Raw genomic sequence first — 21,088 nt, 5'->3', positions numbered from 1 at the left:
CAGAGCTGCATCGGAAGTGGAGCAGCTGGGACTTGAACTGGTGGCCATATGGGATGCCCACACTGCAGTCTGTGGCTTCACCCGCTGCACCACAGTGCCGGCCCCATTGGCAATGTTTCTTAAAAGATGATTGAAAATCAACAACCATAAAATATAAAAAATTCATATTAATTAATAGATACCATGACAATAAATACATATTATGCAGCAAAAAATGTCTCCACATATATTGATAACTGAAAATCAGAGGGCTTAAATTAAGAAAATATCGTCATGAAAATCAAAGGAAAAATAAAATAGCAAATAAAAAGTAATATGAACAGACCCAGTATCCAGAAGCTGGAAAAAATTCATTAGGATATTATTTAATGATCCAACTGGGTATTCAACTCAAAATAAATAAAAAAGCAGCTTCAAGTCCCCCTTAACCTCCTAAATACCTCACAGAGAGCCAAATAGCCCTGAAAGTTTGGGCCTGTAAAATAATCAAGGGAGGTAATCAATCCCTCCTCAGAAATGAATTAACAACAGCAGGAAAACTAGTAAAAAGAAAATAATACCCCACCCCACTGGAAGGGAGAACAGGGTTATAACTGGTGACGGGGTGCTGATGGCCGATGGGTTACTTGAACCCTGTGTGTCACCTTGTAATACCCCGTTCTGCATATTAGGAAAAGAGACAGGTTTTACCAATTAGTCCAGGGTCTGAGAGACATTAACGGTACAAGGCAGACATCTGGTGATCCTAAGCCTTATCCTCTCCTTTTAAGACACCTCTACCTCTTGTGGTTCACCGTGGTGGATCTCAAGGACACCTCCTGGGTCTGCCCTTTGGCAGAAGAGAGCAGAGATCTTTCTGCTTCCGAATGGGAAAATCCCCGATGGGGAGAAGGTGACAATGCCGATGGACTGTCCTGGTCCCTCAAGGCTTCATTGACTCCCAACCTGCACAGCGCTGAGAACAAGGCGTTGAAAAACTTACTCTCCTTCCCCAAATAAGCCTTTTAAGGTATGTGGATGTTCCGTTATCCGGACTCACAAACAGTGAAACGATCCATGCCTCCATCACACCCCTAAACTTCTCGGTCCACCAAAGCCAAAGTTCAGTCTGTAGTGGAGAAAGCTGTGAACTATAGGACCTCTAGTCAGTCAAGGGGTCTGAGAGAGCAGCCCCTGCCCTGAGCCAAGAGAGTCCTTAGACAATGTCGGGAACTCACAGAGTACTGGAGGTTACAGACAGACTCCTCTGCCTTAAAAACCAAACCTTCATATTCTAAGCTGGCAGAGGACGAACCTGAGGAACTTGGGTTAATAAGCAACCTTCATTCCTGCTCTGCTTTGGCTTTACCCATGCTGGAAAAATCCTTTCACCACTTTGTCACCACAGAGCAGGGAGCAGTGCTTGGGGTCGTGACTCAAGAACACGGGGAGATAAGCCAGCTGTGGCCCCCGTTTCTCAGTTACTAGATCCTGTGGCAAAGGGATGGCCTGAATGCACTCACTCTGTCATGGCTGCCACCCTTCCTGTTGACAAGAGCAGGAAATAAACTTTTGGAGGCACAGTAACAGTTAGCAAGCTCCGTCAGGTGCAAATATTCTACAACAGAAAACAGGAAGCTGTGATAGATTGAAGAATATTAAAGTATAAAGTCTCTCACTAGAAGGGGACGGTTCCATTCTAGGCACGGTAGGGTGTCTCAGTGCAGCTGAGTGTGCTGGGAGGAGAGTTTGGACCCATTGGAACACGACTGACTAATCTTAGTTTCAAACAAAAGAGCTGACCTGAGTGCGACCCCGTTTAAAGAACGATGTCCACGTTTTATAGATATGTCATCAAGAGCAGTACGAGGGAAAAGAAGTGAATACCCAGAGGTTATGGAGATTTTCTGGAAGTTGTAGAAGCAGGAAGATTCCAAATAACTGGTCAGCCCAAACCTGAGTTTGCTCTAAACCAAGCATTCAAATTCTTCAAAGGGAAAGAGGAACCAATCTATACTGATTGGAAGTATGCATTTGAAGTAGTACAAACCTTTGGAAATATTTGGACTAATGAGAAGTAAGGGTAAAGGGGCCTGACATCTGTAGTAGTGGCATCCTATATGGGTGCCAGTTTGTGTCCTGACTGCTCCACTTCTGATCCAGCTCTCTGCTAATGGTGTGGGAAAAGCGGAGAAAGATGGCCCAAGGGCGTGGGCCTCTGTACACATGTGGAGGACCTAGAAGAACCTCTGCTCCTGGCTTCAGCTTGGCCCCGCCCTGCTTGTTGGGCCTTCTGGTGAGTGAATCAAGGATGGAAGATCTCTGTCATTTTCTCTGTAATGCTGCCTTTCAAATAAATTAGAAAATAAATAAATCTTTTTAAAAAGAAATAAAGGGATATGAAGTAAAATGAAACATTGAAAATATACATGAAATGACAAATATGCATATGAATAAAATAACTATCCAACAGTCTGTGGTATCAAAGAAACAGAATTGTAACATGGCTACTGAAAATAATGTGAAGTGTGGCGATGATAATTTTATGCATCTACTTGCCTAGGTCATTGTTCCAGGCTATTTAGTTGTATATCTGCAATCATACATTATGAAGCAGTCTGTAATAACTACAAGGATACAAAGTAATGTACAAGATATATAATATGTTTGGAAAAACAATAGGCAAATTAGAAAAAAAAATAACACTTTGTATTGGATTAACAATGTTGGTAAAGCAATAGGGTTGGTGACTGAAAAAAGACATGAGGAGGTTTGGGACGCAAGGTTGACTTTATTTCATGTATGTATTCAAAGTATGGTTAATGACACTTAACGAAAACGAGTTGAGCTTTATACTTAAGGTCGTGGGTGTGAGTGTGTGTGAGTGTGTGTGTGTTAGAGAATACCTGGGTTCGGCATTTGGCATATTGGTTAAGATGTTTAGTAGGCCTGAAGTGCCTGAGCTGAGTCCTGAATCTGCTGTGATTCCGGCTTTCTGCTAAGGGACATCCTCCTCTCTGTCTGTTGAAGGCATTTCAAGATTGAGCCAACAGATACAAGACCTTTGACTGCCTCTTCCCCACTCTCTTTCTCTTTCTGCCTTTTCCCCTTTAAAACAATAAATGTAGAAAGAAAACTGTATATGTAATTTCAATATAGGCAGTAAAATGCTTAAAACCAAAAGTCATCATATAAGACTAGTATGGAAAGTTTCAGTAACTATTTCAAGTTCAACAATATGAAACTGCTTATTAAAGAAAAAAAAATTGAGATTACTGACGCCTTAAACAAGAGTGTCAGTTTGTTAAGTCAACAACAGGAGTCACTGTGCACTTACTCCTCATGTAGGATCCCCGTCCTTAATGTGTTGTTCGATGTGAATTAATGCTATAACTAGTACTCAAACAGTATAAACAGTATTTTTCACTTTATGTTCTGTGTGGGCACAAACTGATGAAATCTTTACTTAATATATACTAAATTGATCTTCTGTATATAAAGAGAATTGAACATGAATCTTGATGTGAATGGAATGGGAGAGGGAGTGGGAGATGGGAGGGTTGCAGGTGGGAGGGAAATTATGGGGGGGGAAGCCATTGTAATCCATCAACTGTACTTTGGAAATTTATATTTACTAAATAAAAGTTAAAAAAAGAAAAAAAATTGTGCATCATCGTGTATTTTAAATATTTTCCATTTCTATCATAGTGTATGATTGCTGATGTACAAATAAAAATAAAATTCATAGTCCTATACAACAAATACTGTTATTACAAAAATATCTCATCTACCTTATTTATTGTTCATAATGTTGTTTGGCTCAATTTAATTGTGAAATATTTTTCTACTGAAGACTTTTAATTGCAAGTTATCACTCCAAGAAAATTCAATCTTCCTAAAAGCTAAAATTATTCCACCTTACATCAATAATAAGTGTTTTTAATAGTTTTCTCTAAATGAAACTAATATTATAACTTATAAGGTAATTATGTATAATATACCAAAACATGAACACAATATTAATTTCTTTGCCACATTGTAATAGTGAGATGGTAACTACAATGCATGATAGAAGCTGATATACAGAAGTTAGAACATGAACATAAGTTTTTCACATATATGTTTGTCTTCTTTCTAGGTCTTTTTTTCAACAACAAAATAAGTACAAAGGAAAAATGATTCTTTAATTATAATTCTTGGAAGCTGACAAATAGCTATTGCTATCAAAAAGTCTGTACCAATCTAGTCAACTTCAAAAGAGCCCGAAGTCCCTGACCCTGGGGCATCACGTGGAGGAGCACTTTTCCTTTAGATGAGGGACGCCAACCTCGTGTATATCAACGCCTTCTTTCCGGAGTTTGGCCATGGAATTCCAGCACTCCTGTATGCAGTGTTGTTACCAGTTTAGGAGTTGCTCTTTTAAGATCTATCCAAATCACGTTTACTTGTTACAGTTAATCCTAAATATACACTAATTATATAGAAACAGTTAAAAGAAAATTGTGTTGTTAAATTTATGGTCTCTCAATCCCTACCAGGATAGAGGTTGACATAGCAGATCCTATTAAGTTTACCATCTGCAATGCTTCGGTATAATCAATAATTGTAATCCCAATTCTGTTTTGGATTTTTGTTGGCATTCCTGTTTTCATCTGGGATGTTATTTAAAATTTAGGATTTATGATTTCAAAACAGGCTGTTTCAAGGACTGTGGTATGGACGGGAATCTAAAATAAGGACTGCCGAGTGAAGAAATAAATTACTACACACATGGGAATTCCTTATGGATATCTCCTCTTCTGGTAATGGCATTTAAGCCATTTCTCAATTGTACCAACTGATCTCACACCGTTTTCTCGATTTCTCTTACTGAGCTGTCATTCTTAAAACTTCACCGCTTTTATCACTGATCCTAGTGTTAAGATGTAAGAAATTATCCTGTCTCCTAATTTTTTAAGAAATGTTGCTTTGTATTTAACTTTTCATCTGTCTTATCTTATTTCTTTCATACATTTCTTCTGTTCTTTGAACAAAAATGATCTGATCAAACTTTTCTTTCTTCTTTTCTCATACATTCTATTTGCTATCAGAGTAAAGAAGAAGTATTTTTTCAGAGCATATGGGAACTCTTTTTGATAAAAATAAGAAATAAATTGCAGTGTCAGCAAGCAAATAGCCAAAAGAATAAACACATTTCAAACACTCCTCCAAAAGTTATTCTGCCTAGACTTGCTAAGGTGTTAGAAGTTGAAGGTTTTTTTTTTTTTTTAATTTTTCTCTCTTTCCAAGATGTAAATGTTTCTTTATGTCAGCAATTTTTGGCTATGCCAGTGTTTTTCTCTGCTGAGATTGACATGGAACCATAAGGATCATTCTGTAGTTTGATCAACATGAATGTGTTTTCTGATCATTGTGGAAGGTACAAATGCAAGCAATGTGTCATATGTTTGTTTCTTCTTTTTTTTCAAGAGTTAGTTATTTATTTGACAGAGTTACACAGAGAGAGGAGAGGCAGAGAGAGAGATAGGGGTCTTCCATCCGATGGTTCATTCCCCAGTTGGCCACAACTGCTGGAGCTGTGCTGATCCGAAGCCAGGAGCCAGGAGCTTCTTCCTGGTCTCCCACATGGGTGCAGGGGCCCAAGGACTTGGGCCATCTTCTGTTGCCTTCCTAGGCTATAGCAGAGAGATGGATGGGAAGTGGAGCAGCAGGGACAAAAATTGGTGCCCATATGGGATGCCGGCACCTCAGGCTAGGGCAGCACTGCGCCCCAGAGCTGGCCCCAAATGTTTGGTTTCTTTAGAACCTCTATCTTTGACTTGCTGATAACTATCATCTCTTATTTGTGTGGATAGGTCCTTTGTGGACAAGAATATGTGAATCATAATCTCTTTGTCTTTTTTATTTTTTTTTTTTTTGACATGCAGAGTTAGACAGTGAGAGAGAGAGACAGAGAGAGTTATAGACAGTGGTCTTCCTTCCGTTGGTTCACTCCCCTAATGGCTGCCATGGCCCTAGCTGCGCAGATCTGAAGCCAGGAGCCAGGAGCCAGGAGCCAAGTGCTTCGCCCCAGTCTCCCATGTGGGTGCAGGGACCCAAGCACTTGGGCCATCCTCCACTGCCCTCCTGGGCCACAGCAGAGAGCTGGACTGGAAGAGGAGCAACAGGGACTAGTACCCAGAGGCCCAACCGGGACTGGAACCCGGGGTGCCGGTGCCACAGTCGGAAGATTAGCCAAGTGAACCATGGTTCCAGCCATCTCTTTGTCTTTTTAAAAATGCTTATGTGCACTTTTACTTATTTGAAAGACAGAACACACACACACACACACAGAGCGAGTGAGAGTATACTCCATCCAATGGCTTATTTTCAAAAAGCGTGCAACAACTAAGGCTGGTCCAAGCTGAACCTAGGAGCAAGAAACTCCATCTGATTCTTCCATGTGGTTGGCAGGGACTCAAATACTTGAGCCATCATCTGTTGCCTCCAGCAGAGGCAGCCAGTGTAGCTCAATACCAGCCATTCTGATATGGGATACAGGGGTTCCAAGTACAGATTTAACCCTGTGCGACACCATGGCTGACCCTCCTCTACTTCTAAGTGGATTTAAGAATGTAGGATTTAGAAAAGGTGGGACACAGGAACATGAACACAGGATATGAACCAGTTTTCTCACTTGAGAGCCTTTTTTCCAGAGGATAGAACAGGGAAAATCACCTTACAACATTTTACTCCAAGGAAGTGAGGTTACCAGAAACAAGGGAAGCTGCAAGAAAGTGTAAGTCACATTTTAAACACACAAGGTAGGAATACAATTTTCCTGGAGCAACAAGGGCTCTCCAACTCCTTTTGTGTATACTGGACAGATACTTAAACAGGAATCTGCTAACATTCCTTCTTTTCTATATCCTAAACACTCACCTAGCCATTGTTATAAAAGCCTTTTCAAATTGTTTTGAAGGGAGGCAGGTTTTATAGAATTATATCTTCCCAGTGTCTCTTTACTTGTTACAAGTAAATAAATCTCTCTTCTGCACAACTCCTGCATGACACCCCAAGCGAATGGACCTCATTTCCACTAAGAAAACTGATAAGGCTGGATGGGACCAAATCCAGCCTACACTTGGCGTGACTGTGAAGTGAAAGTGAAGCAGGGTCTTTTCACTCTCAGTGAACATTTTCTTTGTCCCGTTAGCATGAGGTTTCACTTAATGCCTGGAAATTCTATGTTTCTGGATTGGAGATCCAAGAAATGAAGTGACTAGAAACCATTGTGTCCTGCACCTCCTAGAATAAGGAGTGATTTGGGATTGCTACTCTAATAAGTGTCAAAGAGTTTTAAAAATGAAAGCCATGCCAGGTAGTGGGCTGTCAGGAAAGAACTGGGAACGAGAAAGGGAGAACCTTTTCCAAGTTGCTCCCATAAAAGTATGAATTGTTATTCTCAGAAAGTGAATATCGCAACATGAATGGTCTGAGAAGTCTTCAGAAAAAGTTCTGGGTTACTTCGCACTACATCTTCCCAGTTTCACAGATGTGATATTTGACTCATGTTCAGTGATCTCTACAGGTAATAAGTAAAAAAAAAGAAACTTAATATAGGGATTTCATGTTTTATAATTGATAAAAATTGTGATGACTTGATTTCTCTCTTGGTGCTTTTTGGTAAGAAGATTGAAATTTTATTCTTCCTGCTCCTGCATTCCCTAATGGTTTGCAAGCTTTGCCAGATTTCTATGCTTGCCAAATTAAGGGAAAAAGCTTTTTTCCTCATTGTATATACTGGAACACCAATATTGGGCTTTGACAAACCTTTGTGGGAAACCATCTTTAACTCAGTGGGATGTGCAGTTCTGTGCCTCTGTTGTCTGATTCTTTGTGTGTTTCCAGACAAAGGCACAATTGAATGAGCAATGCAGTCTAGTCTTTCTGAAAAACCCTTAGTGAAAAAAGCATATGAAATAGAATCTCTTTAGACTGGTAGGAGAAGGAAAAGGGTCAAGGTTACCTCCAGAAGCCCCCTAATCCTGAATCCGCACCTGCTAGCTCTGATAATCTATTAAAAAACAATAATAATAAATAATTAATTAATTTAAAAAAAACACTTTACCCCCTGATTCTACAGCTATGCCTCTGATATGCTGCAACTAGGCATTTAGTGAAAGTTCAGGTGAACTGGAGTTCTTGACTCCTGCAAAGTAGTATTTGTCTTTTTAACTGTCAGCTTGACACACCCACTTTCCCAGGATACACCTGTCTCATTACTAACTGAATCAGATGTAGCATTTTGGGACTAGTTTCATGCTGGCTTTAAATTATAATAAAACAATCTTTTTGATTTACCTTTCTGTCTTGTACACTCATTGTTGTAAGTCAAAGAATGATAGAGGTTGAAGAAAGAATGTTTGGGGTAGGGCTGTGGCATAGTAGGCTAAGCCACCACCTGCAGCACTGGCATCCCATACAGGTGCTGGTTCATGTCCCGGATGCTCCTCTTCCAATCCAGATCTCTCTTTATGACCTAGGAAAGCAGTAGAGAATGGCCCAAGTGCTAGTGTTCATGCACCTGTGTAGGAGACCTGGAAGAAATTCCCATATCCTGGCTTTGGATCAGCCCAGTTAGAGCAAATTTGGGAAGTCAAATAGCAAATGGAAGACCTTTCTCTCTGTCTCTCCTTTTCTCTGTGACTCTCTCAAAAATAAATAAACAAATAAATAAAGCCTTTAAAAAATAGAAAAATAGAATTTCAAAGCATAAGTCATTGAAAGGTAATAGGTGATCAATTATTTTGATTATTTTGATATATTATCCTTTAGGAACATTTGCTAATCATCAGCGTTCTGATTATGAATACAAACCATACACTATTATAGTAATTATGCTACACATAAAAAGAACTCTATTATATTCTTTTTTTAACCTTTATTTAATGAATATAAATTTCCAAAGTACAGCTTATGGATTACAATGGCTTCCCCCCCCAATAACTTCCCTCCCACCTGCAACCCTCCCCTTTCCCTCTCCCTCTCCCATTCTATTCACATCAAGATTCATGTTCAATTCTCTTTATATACAGAAGATCATTTTAGCATATATTAGGTAAAGATTTCAACAGTTTGCTCCCACACAGAAACATAAAGTGAAAAATACTGTTTGAGTACTAGTTATAGCATTAAATCACAATGTACAGCACATTAAGTACAGAGATCCTACATGAGGAGTAAGTGCACAGTGACTCCTGTTGTTGACTTAACAAATGGACACTCTTGTTTATGGCATCAGTAATCACCCTAGGCTCTTGTCATGAGCTGCCAAGGTTATGGAAGCCCCATGGGTTCACTGACTCTGATCGTATTTAGACAAGGTTGTAGTCAAAGTGGAAGTTCTCTCCTCCCTTCAGAGAAAGGTACCACCTTCTTTGATGACCTGTTCTTTCCACTGGGATCTTTCCACTGGATCTTTCATTTAGTAGTGTGTTTTTGTTTTTTTGTTTTTTTTTTTTTTTTTTTTTTTTTGTCAGAGTATTTTGGCTTTCCATGCCTGTAATACTCTCATGGGCTTTTCAGCCAGATCCGCATGCCTTAAGGGCTGATTATGAGGCCAGAGTGCTGTTTAGGACATCTGCCATTCTATGGGTCTGCTGTGTATCTCGCTTCCCATGTTGGATCGTTCTCTCCCTTTTTTATTCTCAGCTAGTATTTGCAGACACTAGTCTTGTTTATGTGCTCCCTTTGGCTCTTAGTCCTATCACTATGATCAACTGTGAACTGAAATTGATCACCGGGACTAGTGAGATGGCATTGGTACATGCCACCTCGATGGGATTGAATTGGAATCCCCTGGTATATTTCTAACTCTACCGTTTGAGGTAAGTCAGCTTGAGCATGTCCCGAATTGCACATCCCTTCCCTCTCTTAGTCCCACTCTTATATTTAACAGTGATCACTTTTCAGTTAAGTTTCAGCACTTAAGAAGAATTGTGTATTGATTACAGTATTCAACCAAAATTATTAAGTAGAACAAACAAAAAAATACTAAGATGGATAACTTATTAAGTTGTTCATCAACAATCAAGGCAAGAGCTGATCAAGTCACCATTTCTCATAGTGAATTGTCCCCCCGAATGTACATGTTGAAGATCTCATTCCCAAGACTTCAAAATACTACTATATTTTAATATAGGTTGTTTACAGAGGTAATAAAGGCAAAAAGAAATCATTTCAATGGAACTAAACCATGTGAATATTTCTTATGTTAGGAGATACATGGTTTCAAAGAAACTATACTTAAAGAAAAATGAAAGGCATCTTGAATGGGTGTCTTGTATATTAAAAATAAATAATACTAAATATGACAACATTTAACATGTAGTAACACAAAATGATTGGGATTTGTAGATTATATGTTCACCAAGGATTAAAGATGGGGGCACTCAGCAAAGCATGTTAGGGAAATACATAAGAAACAAGTGGCCCTGATACAAAAAATTGAATAACACAGAATACTTCTGAAACATTTCTGGAGAGTAAGAAGAGAGAAAATAGTTTATAATTTTGGTTCAGATTTCTTGTTTTAGACTTAGGATTCACCATACCACTTTGATTATGGGTCCAGTAAAAGCATGTAATTATTTGTACCTTCAAACAGTGAAAAATGAAATCACTGCTTATATTTTTACAATTTTTTGTAATTGACTTCAAGTAAAGCATGAAATAATTATCTAAATTTATAACATGGCAAACAAAACAAATATTAATGAATCAAAATAACTGATAATATTTGAAAATGTAGGACATCTGCAGAAGAGAGAGATCAAAGTGAAAGGATGACATCTTCTGTTCTCTGTCAGGATTTACTTCCTAAATTTCATGTCTCTGAAATACAGTTAAAAAGGTGAGATCACAATTGAGGTACAAATTTCTATTCAAAATATAGTAAAAATTCTGATTTATGATAACTTGTAGCTATCTTCTCATAAATAATCTATCATCTTGTAGATTTATTATTAGAGTTTTCATTTTTAACAAAACATATTACTATATTATCAGTATTCCTTCTGAATTTTTTTATTATTTTGTCTTTACAACTAATCTCCACTGTAATTTATCTGAATCAAAAGACTGTTAGAATTTCCCAAAGAATATGGAAGGATTTAGTTATATTTAATTCACATTGACATTCTATCCTTGAGACTTGTAAGAGCTACTTAAAAAAAAATCTTCCAATTAAATGGGCATGCATAATATTTTCCTGAGATGTTTTGATTAACATGGTGCTCATTTCTCACCCAATTGAGATTTCTCACATTCACTATGCTTGTATACATCTTTTTAAAATATTCACCTAAGTTTCCTTTATTATACATAAAATGCAACTAAGGAAAGATATATATATATATATATATATATATATATTTAAAGATTTATTTATTTATTTGAAAGTCAGAGTTACACAGAGAGAGAAGGAGAGATAGAGAGAGAGAGGTCTTCCATCCACTGGTCACTCCCCAGCAGGCCACAATGGCCGGAGCTGCGCCAATCCGAAGCCAGGAGCTGGGAGCAAGAGCCTGGAGCTTCTTCTGGGTCTCCAATGCAGATGCAGGGACCCAAGGACTTGGGCCATTTTCTACTGCTTTCCCAGGTCATAGCAAAGAGTTGGATCAGAAGTGCAGTAGTCAGGACTCAAACCAGCGCCCATATGGGATGCCTGCACTGCAGACAGCAGCTTTACCAGCTACGCTACAGCACAGGCCCTGGAAAAATATATCCTAATACAAATTTCACTTAACAAGGCCATTGCTATTTCAAAGCCTAATAACAAATATTCAAAATATATTACATTGTGAATGTAGCAAAATCAAAGATTGTATAGATGCTTCCCAAGATGATATTTTCCAAATGAATTCTTTTCAAGAAAATGAAAAACACTATATTTCTTAAATTTAAATCCTGGCTATATGTATTCTAACCAGGATTATTATTAGTAATCATTAATGGTAATTCATTATAATTTAAAGGTGCAATTTTTAGAAAATGAAAATATGTGTTATGCTTTCCATTTTCCATGAAAATTCTCAAGATTCAAACTCAGAAGTCAAGTTTATTTATTGGAGGATTGGAGGATGCAGTTACAGCAGGTGGTCTGGGATTCATTTTGAGCCACTGGCTTCAGTGAGGAAGCACACACTGTCCTATTAGCATCCATCAAGACAGGAAAATAATTCTGTTCTTAGAGACCCATTATATTTACATGGAATAAGAGAATCTATTTTTTTTTAAATGAACAGATGTGTGACTTAGGAAATAAATGTTGCCACTAAAATGAATGTATCTATTTAATCATGTTTGTTTCTTGCCTTGAGCCATAAATTGAAGCTGTCTGACCAGTAATTTGACTGGTTGGAATATATATTTATTAATGGGAGACAAGAACCCCTTCTGAGAAGCTCTGCGCAGAAAATTCCCATAGACGGGTCTGTGCTTAGAGACCAAGAATGGCACAAAGCCCAGAGTTAGCCGGGTGGAGAGATGGAGGAAATTGAAACCCACACCAGATGCCTGTTTTTCCTTTACAGTCTGTTTACACCACATGTGAACAAGATGCCTCTATCTCAAAACTATGTGTGCAGTCACACTGCTGTCCGGAATCCAGTTCTTTCCAACGAATGCATTAAATTCAGTGGCAACTCAACCTTTCCTTCTCAGGAGCACAAAAGGCAGGGGTGGCAATGCAGTAGAACAGTTTGTACAGGTGTTTGTCAAGCACAGTGACAAATATTTAATGATGACATCTGCTGGACACCATATGGAGGATGGATGACAGTTGTGCACTTCAGAAAACACTATAGCTGAAAGGTCACAGTCATGCTCAAGCTACAGCATGTTGAATGTTTTGGGAAAAACACAGAATATGCAGTATGAAGCAAAAGGATAAGTACTATCTAAGTACTATCTATCTCATAATGTTTATTTTCCAATGCTTTACATTTCTCCCTAGTTAGTTTATTAGTGTATTAAGCTTATTTTACATTTCTTCCTAATTTACTTTGCATTTCTATCCTCTTAAATCATTGTTTATATCATATTCATGTGTATTCAATTCCCACTTTACAAATTTTATCTTTTCTGTGCACCCCCCCCCCCACAATTTATTTGTGTAGTTTCCTTCTTATCTGAAACATCGTATTGTGATTTACTATATGGAAAATCTGTGGTGAACAACAAAATTATCTTATCCAAACATTTCAAAACACCATTACAGTATTACGGTCTAGCCCCTACCCTAATTAGGAAGAAATATTAACAATGTTTACTTCCTGTCCAGCCCAGGAACAAACTTATCCCTGAGACTGTCAAAAATAACTGAAAGTTCAAAGATGCTCCTAATACTTTCTTAATGAGAACTGTCTTACATAATTTATAGTGTATTCTTCCACTGTTATATATATATATATATATATATAAACACATATATGTACATATATATATACATATATATTTAGATTTAGCCCATACTATGTGAAATGTCTATTCTCCTTTTCCCTCTTTTAACAACATAAATTCATTTTTCTGTTTTAATTTTAATTCGTAATATGTCATGTAATTACCCAGATATCTGATAATTGTGTGTGCAGAAATATCTACTCTCTACTCTGTTTGAGCATATTTCTTGAAACCATTTCTTTTGCTTCAAGAACATTAACATTATTACATTCATTCTTTCCCCTACTTCTTCCCTCCCTTCCTTGTCTCCCATTTTCCTCCTTTCCTCCCTCTATCTATTGTCTGTAAAGAGATTATTGGGAGAATTACCAACATAGGAATGAGCTCTATAGAAAGTGATGAATAACAGATCAAGTCTAATTTCCTGCTTTTGATGTATTGTAACTAAGTTAAAATAACCCTGTTCATAGCAAATGCACACACACACACACACACACACACCAATTTAAGATGATACAGAGATTGCAGGGGAGGGGGTTTGATGCCAAAAATGTATTTTCATAATTCTCTGGAAAAGTTATCTGTTTAATTACTGCAACATTTCTATGCGTTGCTAACTCATTTGAAAGAAGCATATTACGAGATTAAATTATCACTCTGTATTTGAGGCTCAATTCTACATGAATTTGGTTGTCTGTATGTAAACAGTTATCAACATATAGAATTACAGTGAATTTTCACGATTTTGTGCAGCCCTGGCATCTGTTTGGAATATGGATTTAATGCTTTCATACTACAAGTAGGGCTTAGCAACACAGTTTGCAGTCCCCTTGCTTCTCCCAGTTCCTCAATATGATCCACCCAAGTAGCTGCCATTCACAATCCCCTCTTTGGGATCACATCCGTAGGGGACAGCTAGATACCATCGCTTACCTCCTCACTGACACCACTTGTGGCCTGAACTACACAGATTTGCGGGAGTGACCGCCTCTCAGTCACAACACAACACCACACAACTTGCCTTCTCTTGTTCTAAAGCCACCAGCTATAACTCCTCACAGGAATCTTGCTTGGACAGGACCCTGTACAACAACAAAAACCTGAGTCCTTTCTTGCCTACCCAAAGGTTATACCACCTGTTCTGGAAAATTTTTGCCCTTTCCTATTGCAACATGCCGGGTGTGTTGCCCTCTTCTCGGGGATCTCTAAGGAATGCACTTCTGTTATTTCACAGGTTTTTTGACTTGCCCTGTGTCTCTTCCGGCACACACCCTTGAACCTAACTACTCCTGCAGTCAGAGCAGCACTAGAGAGTGATGACCCTGCTGGGAATGAAACATTCATAAGCCACAGGGGGCCTACAAGTGTGTCTTCCGATGGAAACAAGTTTCCTGTTAGAGGAGCACCTGGTCACATGTTATGTATCTGGATAAAGAAAAATCCCATGAAAGGCATACTGTGTCCGTGACCAACGGCCAAATCCCTTGAAGTCCTGTGAGAGCAGCGCTTGTTTATAACCACCCTCAGGAAAGAGACTGCAGTGGTTAGGTGGAGAGAAATATAACAGCAAGCCTGCAAGTATTCCTTTTATTTATGCAATCCAGAAGTTCCAACAAAATAGTTCTAGAATCATGTTATATATTTTTTTCAATAATTGCTCCTTGATCACTATGTAGCTTTGACAAAAAGGAATACTCAAGTATTAATTATGTGAGGTTTCTTATATTTTCTGGTTTCATTTTCCCATATAAATTGTAATATGAGAGATTCTTCCAAAAGTTCATGGAAATACTGTGAAAAAAAACTACACAGAGATTTCAAATATTTTTGGTTTCACAATAAACTTACCTTTTAATTCCACTTTCTATGAACTTTTAAAATAATTGTTGTATGTGTTTATTCTTTACCTACATCCGGTTTTCACATTTCTGGCAATGATAATGTTTACAATTTCTGTTAAATCTATCTCTATAATATTCTTCCATATGTTATACACTAGCAAAGATCATCATATACTGCATCAAAAATTTAAGAATAATACATTCTGTGTGAGAATACATTTTGTGGAGATTTAGCTTTTTCTTGATATTTCTGTGTATCTCTCTTAAGGGTTCTTGGGTAGGATGTGAATAACATGAAAACATTTTTTTCAGTGGAAAGATGGTTCACAATATGATCCTCAAATTTCCTTTTAATTATTTTGTTCTGATCACATTTATAGAGTCTTAGAATATTCTCTCTCTTATTAGCTTCAGTGATGAAAGAAGCCTATACTGAATTATCTTAAAGTGGTTTTCACAGACTGTAAATAGCAACAGAGTGATTCAAAATGCTATAATAATGTACATGTATCACAGAGAATTATGTAAGCTATCAAGATATAATGACTATCTTCTCCTTTTATAGTTTATGATATGATTTTTCATTGAACATATGACTTCAGAAAAAAAATTTAAATGCATAAAAATTAAGTATTGTATAACAATAATTTAGTCTGAATTTGTATTATGTTTTCTTAAGCTTTTTATATTTTTATTACTTTCTGAAATTCTCACTCTCTTTTTTTTTTTTTTTTGACAGGCAGAGTGGATAGTGAGAGAGAGAGACAGAGAGAGAGGTCTTCCTTTTTGCCGTTGGTTCACCCTCCAATGGCCACCATGGCTGGCGCGCTGCGGCCGGCACACCATGCTGATCCGAAGGCAGGAGCCAGGTGCTTCTCCTGGTCTCCCATGGGGTGCAGGGCCCAAGCACTTGGGCCATCCTCCACTGCACTCCCTGGCCACAGCAGAGAGCTGGCCTGGAAGAGGGGCAACCTGGAAAGAATCCGGCGCCCTGACCAGGAAAAGAACCCGGTGTGCTGGCGCCGCTAGGTGGAGGATTAGCCTAGTGAGCCGCAGAGCCGGCCAATTCTCACTCTTAATGTTATTTGGTTTATCATTGTAGACTAAGACTGTTATAGGAATAGAATTATTATTAGGTTAGAAGTAGTTAACTGGGCTAATTATAGTACTTCAGGCAACAATATAATTATTTTGATGTTTTAAATTATTAATTAATTAAATCATTCTTTCACTGAACAAGTGTTTATTGATTTATTATAGCCACTATTGTAAATTATAATTACATAAAATGACCAAAAATAGATATAACTCAGCACAGCTTTTTAATGAAATATTACAGGGGAGGGGAAAGGAGGTACAGGAGGTAAAGGCGTTGCTTGGGCTGGCTTCATCCTGTGTTAAGTGAAATTTTGAATCCTGGCTGCTCCACACTTCCAAATCAGATTCTTCCAAATGTGCCTTTGAAAGCAGAGGAAGGAAAAATAAATACCAGGGCCCCGGCAAACCACTTGGGAAACACAGGTAGAGATCCAAGCTCCAGGATTCAGCCTGGCCCTATCCAGGCTATTTGTGGCCATTTGAGGAATGAACGAGTCTCTATTTTTCTCTGTCTCTCCCTCTCTTTCCTTCCTTCTCTCTCTCCTCCTATTTCTGTCACTCTGCCTTTCATACTAATAAATAATTAAATTCTAGTTAAAAAGTCATTATAAATCATGATTTTCTGTTTTACACTGTTATACATCAGACAAGTCTACATAATTGATATTCAGCTTTTGTGTTGACAAGACATATTTATTGGTACACTCATTTTCCTCACCTCTGTCATTGTATTTTATGCTCAAAATAAAATAATGCCGAGATTAACCTATAGAATGCACTGAATGCAAATTTCCACATATCTGAAATCAATTAAATCTTTTACACACGTTTGTCATATAAGCTCTCCTCATTTTACACATAAACATGTATATTTATGACTATTTGCATCAGAAAATAAATACATTTTTAGAATGCAAAATGTATTCCCTGGAAAGAAAAACAATAACTTGGGCCATTTGTTTCTCAAAATGAATTATGTTTATCCTGCAAAGTTTATGATTAATTGTATACCCATTACTTGAATTAGTAAAAACAAAAATCTAACAATATTATAAATAAATACTGGACTATATCTAACTCATGTTTTCCATTGACTTATTTGTCAACTTATCTGTCATTTCTCTACATAGTTACTTGATTATCAAATTTATTTAATAAAGTATCACTTTTTATCTAGATTAGTCAAAATGAATAAACATAGAATGATATAAAAATTATAATCACCGACTTGTATTGAAGTGTAAAGAAAAAATTTGTGTACAGTTGCTTTCAAATGTCTCATGAGGCACCAGAAGTGAAGAAATATCAAGACAGAGGCAAGTTTTGTCATCAAAAGTCATAACATTTTTAGCATACTCTCTAGTATTGTCCTTTATTCAGGTACTTATGGACAATTTTCCATACATAACTCAAATCACACTACTTGTGGGTTGGATATAATTCACCACTCTATTTAATTCTCTTATACTTATGGATATGGAAGTTGTTTACAATTGTAATACAACAAATGCTGAAGTGTAATTACTTTAGAATTTCCAATACATTTTATCTCTTACTGTAAATATTATCAAATGAATATAATAATTCATTTATTAAAGCACAGAAATTTCCTACATCTTAATTTCACTAGTTCTTTTTCTCATACCTCTTTGTTAATAGCAATCATATGCTTTACATTAGATTTTTGTAATGCAAGTGTTACTTTGGAAAAACCATGTGTGTTTTGCATATTAATGATGATGTGAGCAATCATTATTAACAAAAGATATGTGTGTGTACACATTTCAGTGTAATGGCAGCTTCCATATATATATATATATATGGGATATATAATATTATATATTTTATATAATATTTATACAATATATATAATTATTACATAATTATATAATATATACAGCATATTATATATATATATGTATTTGAGAGGAAGAAAAGGAGACAAAGAGAAAGAACTCTCTATCCATTGGTTCACTCATCCAGGGCTTGCAACATCCAGGATTGAAGACAAGAGTTTGGAACCCTATCCAGGTTCCCAAGTGAGGTGCAGTGACCCAACTAGTTGAATCATGACCAATGCCTCTTAGAGTCTGCATTAGTGTGAAACAGGAATGAGAGTTGGAGCAGACACTAGGTGTTAAACCCAAGTACTCCAATGTTGTTCATTGGTATCTTAATTACTATGCTGAATACCACCTCACATTTTTTTTTTCTTTTTATTTCACAAGAGGCCTAGGAGTTCTGATGTCTCTCCTGGATGGTGATGAGGCCCTAACATGAATTTGAAATAGTAGTAAAGGGACATATTGTTGATGTACATTAAGCACATGAATATTGCCACCTAAAAATTCAGTCAACAGAGAAGTCAAAGTAAAGTCTTGCAGTTTATGGTCAACCAGATGTCTCCCCTTGATTGTCATCATCCCATAACCACACATGCACATAATTTGGAAAGGTCATCTGTAGAGGATATGGTCATCTTTTTTTTATTTGGTGATTGTAACCACAGTCGCTTACTTACGAAACTCCTTTTTAAAAGATGTATTTATTCATTTATTTTAAAGATTTATTTATTTATTTGAAAGGCAGTGTCACAGAGAGAGAGACAGAGAGAGAGAGAGAGAGATCTTCCATCAGCTGGTTCACTCCCCAGATAGTTGCAATGGCTGGAGCTATGCCACTCCAAAGCCAGCAGCCAGGAGCCAAGAGTCTCTTCTGGGTCTCCCATGGAGGTGCAAGGTCCCAAGGACTTGGGCCATCTTCCACTGTTTTCCTAAGCCATATCAGTGAGCTGGATCAGAAGTGGAGCAACCGGGACTCGAACCAGTGCCCATATGGGATGCCAGCACTGAAAGCAGTGGCCTTACCCATTACGCCACAGTGCTAGCCCCGATTTATTTATTTTTTTAAACAGCAGTTACAGAAAGAGAAAAAGTTCTTTCATCCACTGGTTTACTCCCAAATGTCTGCAATGTTTGGGGATAGGTCAGGCCAGACCAGGAGCAAGGAGCTTCTTCCAGGTCTCCCACATGCGCGGCAGGGACCCTAACACTGGGGCCATCATCTGCTGCTTTCCCAGAAGCATTACCAGGGAGCTGGATCAGATGAGGAGCGGCAGGTACTTCAGCTGGCACACACATGAGATGCCAGCCGGCAGTCCGTGGCTTAACCTGCTGTGCCTCAGCACAAGCCCTATTTATGAAATTCTTATTTATTTATTTATTTATTTGACAGGCAGAGTAGACAGTGAGAGAGCTAGACAGAGAGAAAGGTCTTCCTTTTCCGTTGGTTCACCCTCCAATGGCCGCCACGGCCGTGCGCGGCGGCCGGTGCGCGGCGGCCGGTGCATTGCGCTGATCCGAAGCCAGGAGCCAGGTGCTTCTCCTGGTCTCCCATGCAGGTGCAGGGCCCAAGCACTTGGGCCATCCTCCACTGCACTCCCGGGCCATAGCAGAGAGCTGGCCTGGAAGAGGGGCAACCAGGACAGAATCCAGCGCCCTGACAGGGACTAGAACCCATGGTGCCGTTGCCGCAGGTGGAGGATTAGCCTATTGAGCCGCGGTGCCGGCCTGAAATTCTTAATATGCAAACACTACTACGTAAAAATTAATCAAATTATACCACCTACATCACGGGAGCATTTAAAGTTTGCCTTAGTAGGTGATATAATATCCAATATAGAGAAAAAACAGTACCAGAAATAACAATAATATTAACCAAAAAAAATTTTAATTTTAGATGGGAAACTTCTCTACAGATATGTGATTTTTTAAAGGAATGGCAGAAATAATCACTAATTAATGTAGTAACATATGCAGTCTCATAGTAACTGATAAACAAATTGATTTTACAGTTTGCCACAGAAATAACCTTTGCAAGTTCTGAAAGTGACTATCAGGACATTTGAAAAACAGTGGGTTCTCAGGGATCCAACAAACCCTGGATCCTTAGGGGAAAAATGACCCTAAATCATTTTATTACTTGACAATAATGACAATAATTTCTTGCAGCAAAACCTAGAATTAGTATACTACTTTGTTTTCAAAATAAAGTGACAATTTAAACAACACCCAACTAAAACAATTTCACTTATGAACAAAATACAACTAACAAATAAGTGCACTTCTTACACCAGGTCAGTAACCAACCCAGAGAATAGTTTGACTTATAAAGAAGCTCATTTCTCTTATAACTCATGTTCAGTTATATCAGGAGGTAAATAATAATTTTGAACATCTGCTTTTTAAAGCAAGTGCTTTAATTAACAGAAAAACTAAGTAAACAGAAGGTCTGCAAATAACCTCATTATTCCCAAGAGGAATTCCACCAGGAGGGGTTAAAAGAGCTCCATGGAACATGCTGGCAACCTTCTGCTTGGAACAGAAGGACTGACACCCTATGTGGTCTTCCTGGTCCACACATAAGGAACAGTTTACTGGAGGGACTGAACTATCTGGGAGGCCAACATAAGGCAACTGCATCCATTTTCAAAATTGTTCTGTGATTTATTGACTCTCTCAAATTGCTGTTCTTATCCAAAAAGAAAGATTTGATTTTCAAGTCAATAGAAGATTAATAAAATACAGTACAACATAACCTAAAAACTTCTAACTTCATTTAACCTATGTGAAATTCAAAATTATGCCAAGCCAAAAATCCCACAATGAAGAGACAGAATCAAAGCAATTGTTTATTCCTCTTATCTTAATCTCCTCCTGGGTTCTCAC

At 37.8% G+C, this 21,088-nt stretch overlaps 1 pseudogene; it reads left to right on the top strand.

Moving 5' to 3' along the window:
• Positions 1-6,554: 6,554 nt before the first annotated feature.
• Positions 6,555-21,088, top strand: part of LOC103349130 (heterogeneous nuclear ribonucleoprotein U-like) — a 183,519-nt pseudogene continuing 168,985 nt past the window's right edge.

This window comes from Oryctolagus cuniculus, chromosome 9 (assembly GCF_051225735.1).
Source record: "Oryctolagus cuniculus isolate XC-2025 breed Fujian yellow rabbit chromosome 9, ASM5122573v1, whole genome shotgun sequence".
In the NCBI taxonomy this organism is placed as follows: domain Eukaryota; kingdom Metazoa; phylum Chordata; class Mammalia; order Lagomorpha; family Leporidae; genus Oryctolagus; species Oryctolagus cuniculus.
This window is presented reverse-complemented; position numbering and strand designations above follow the sequence as displayed.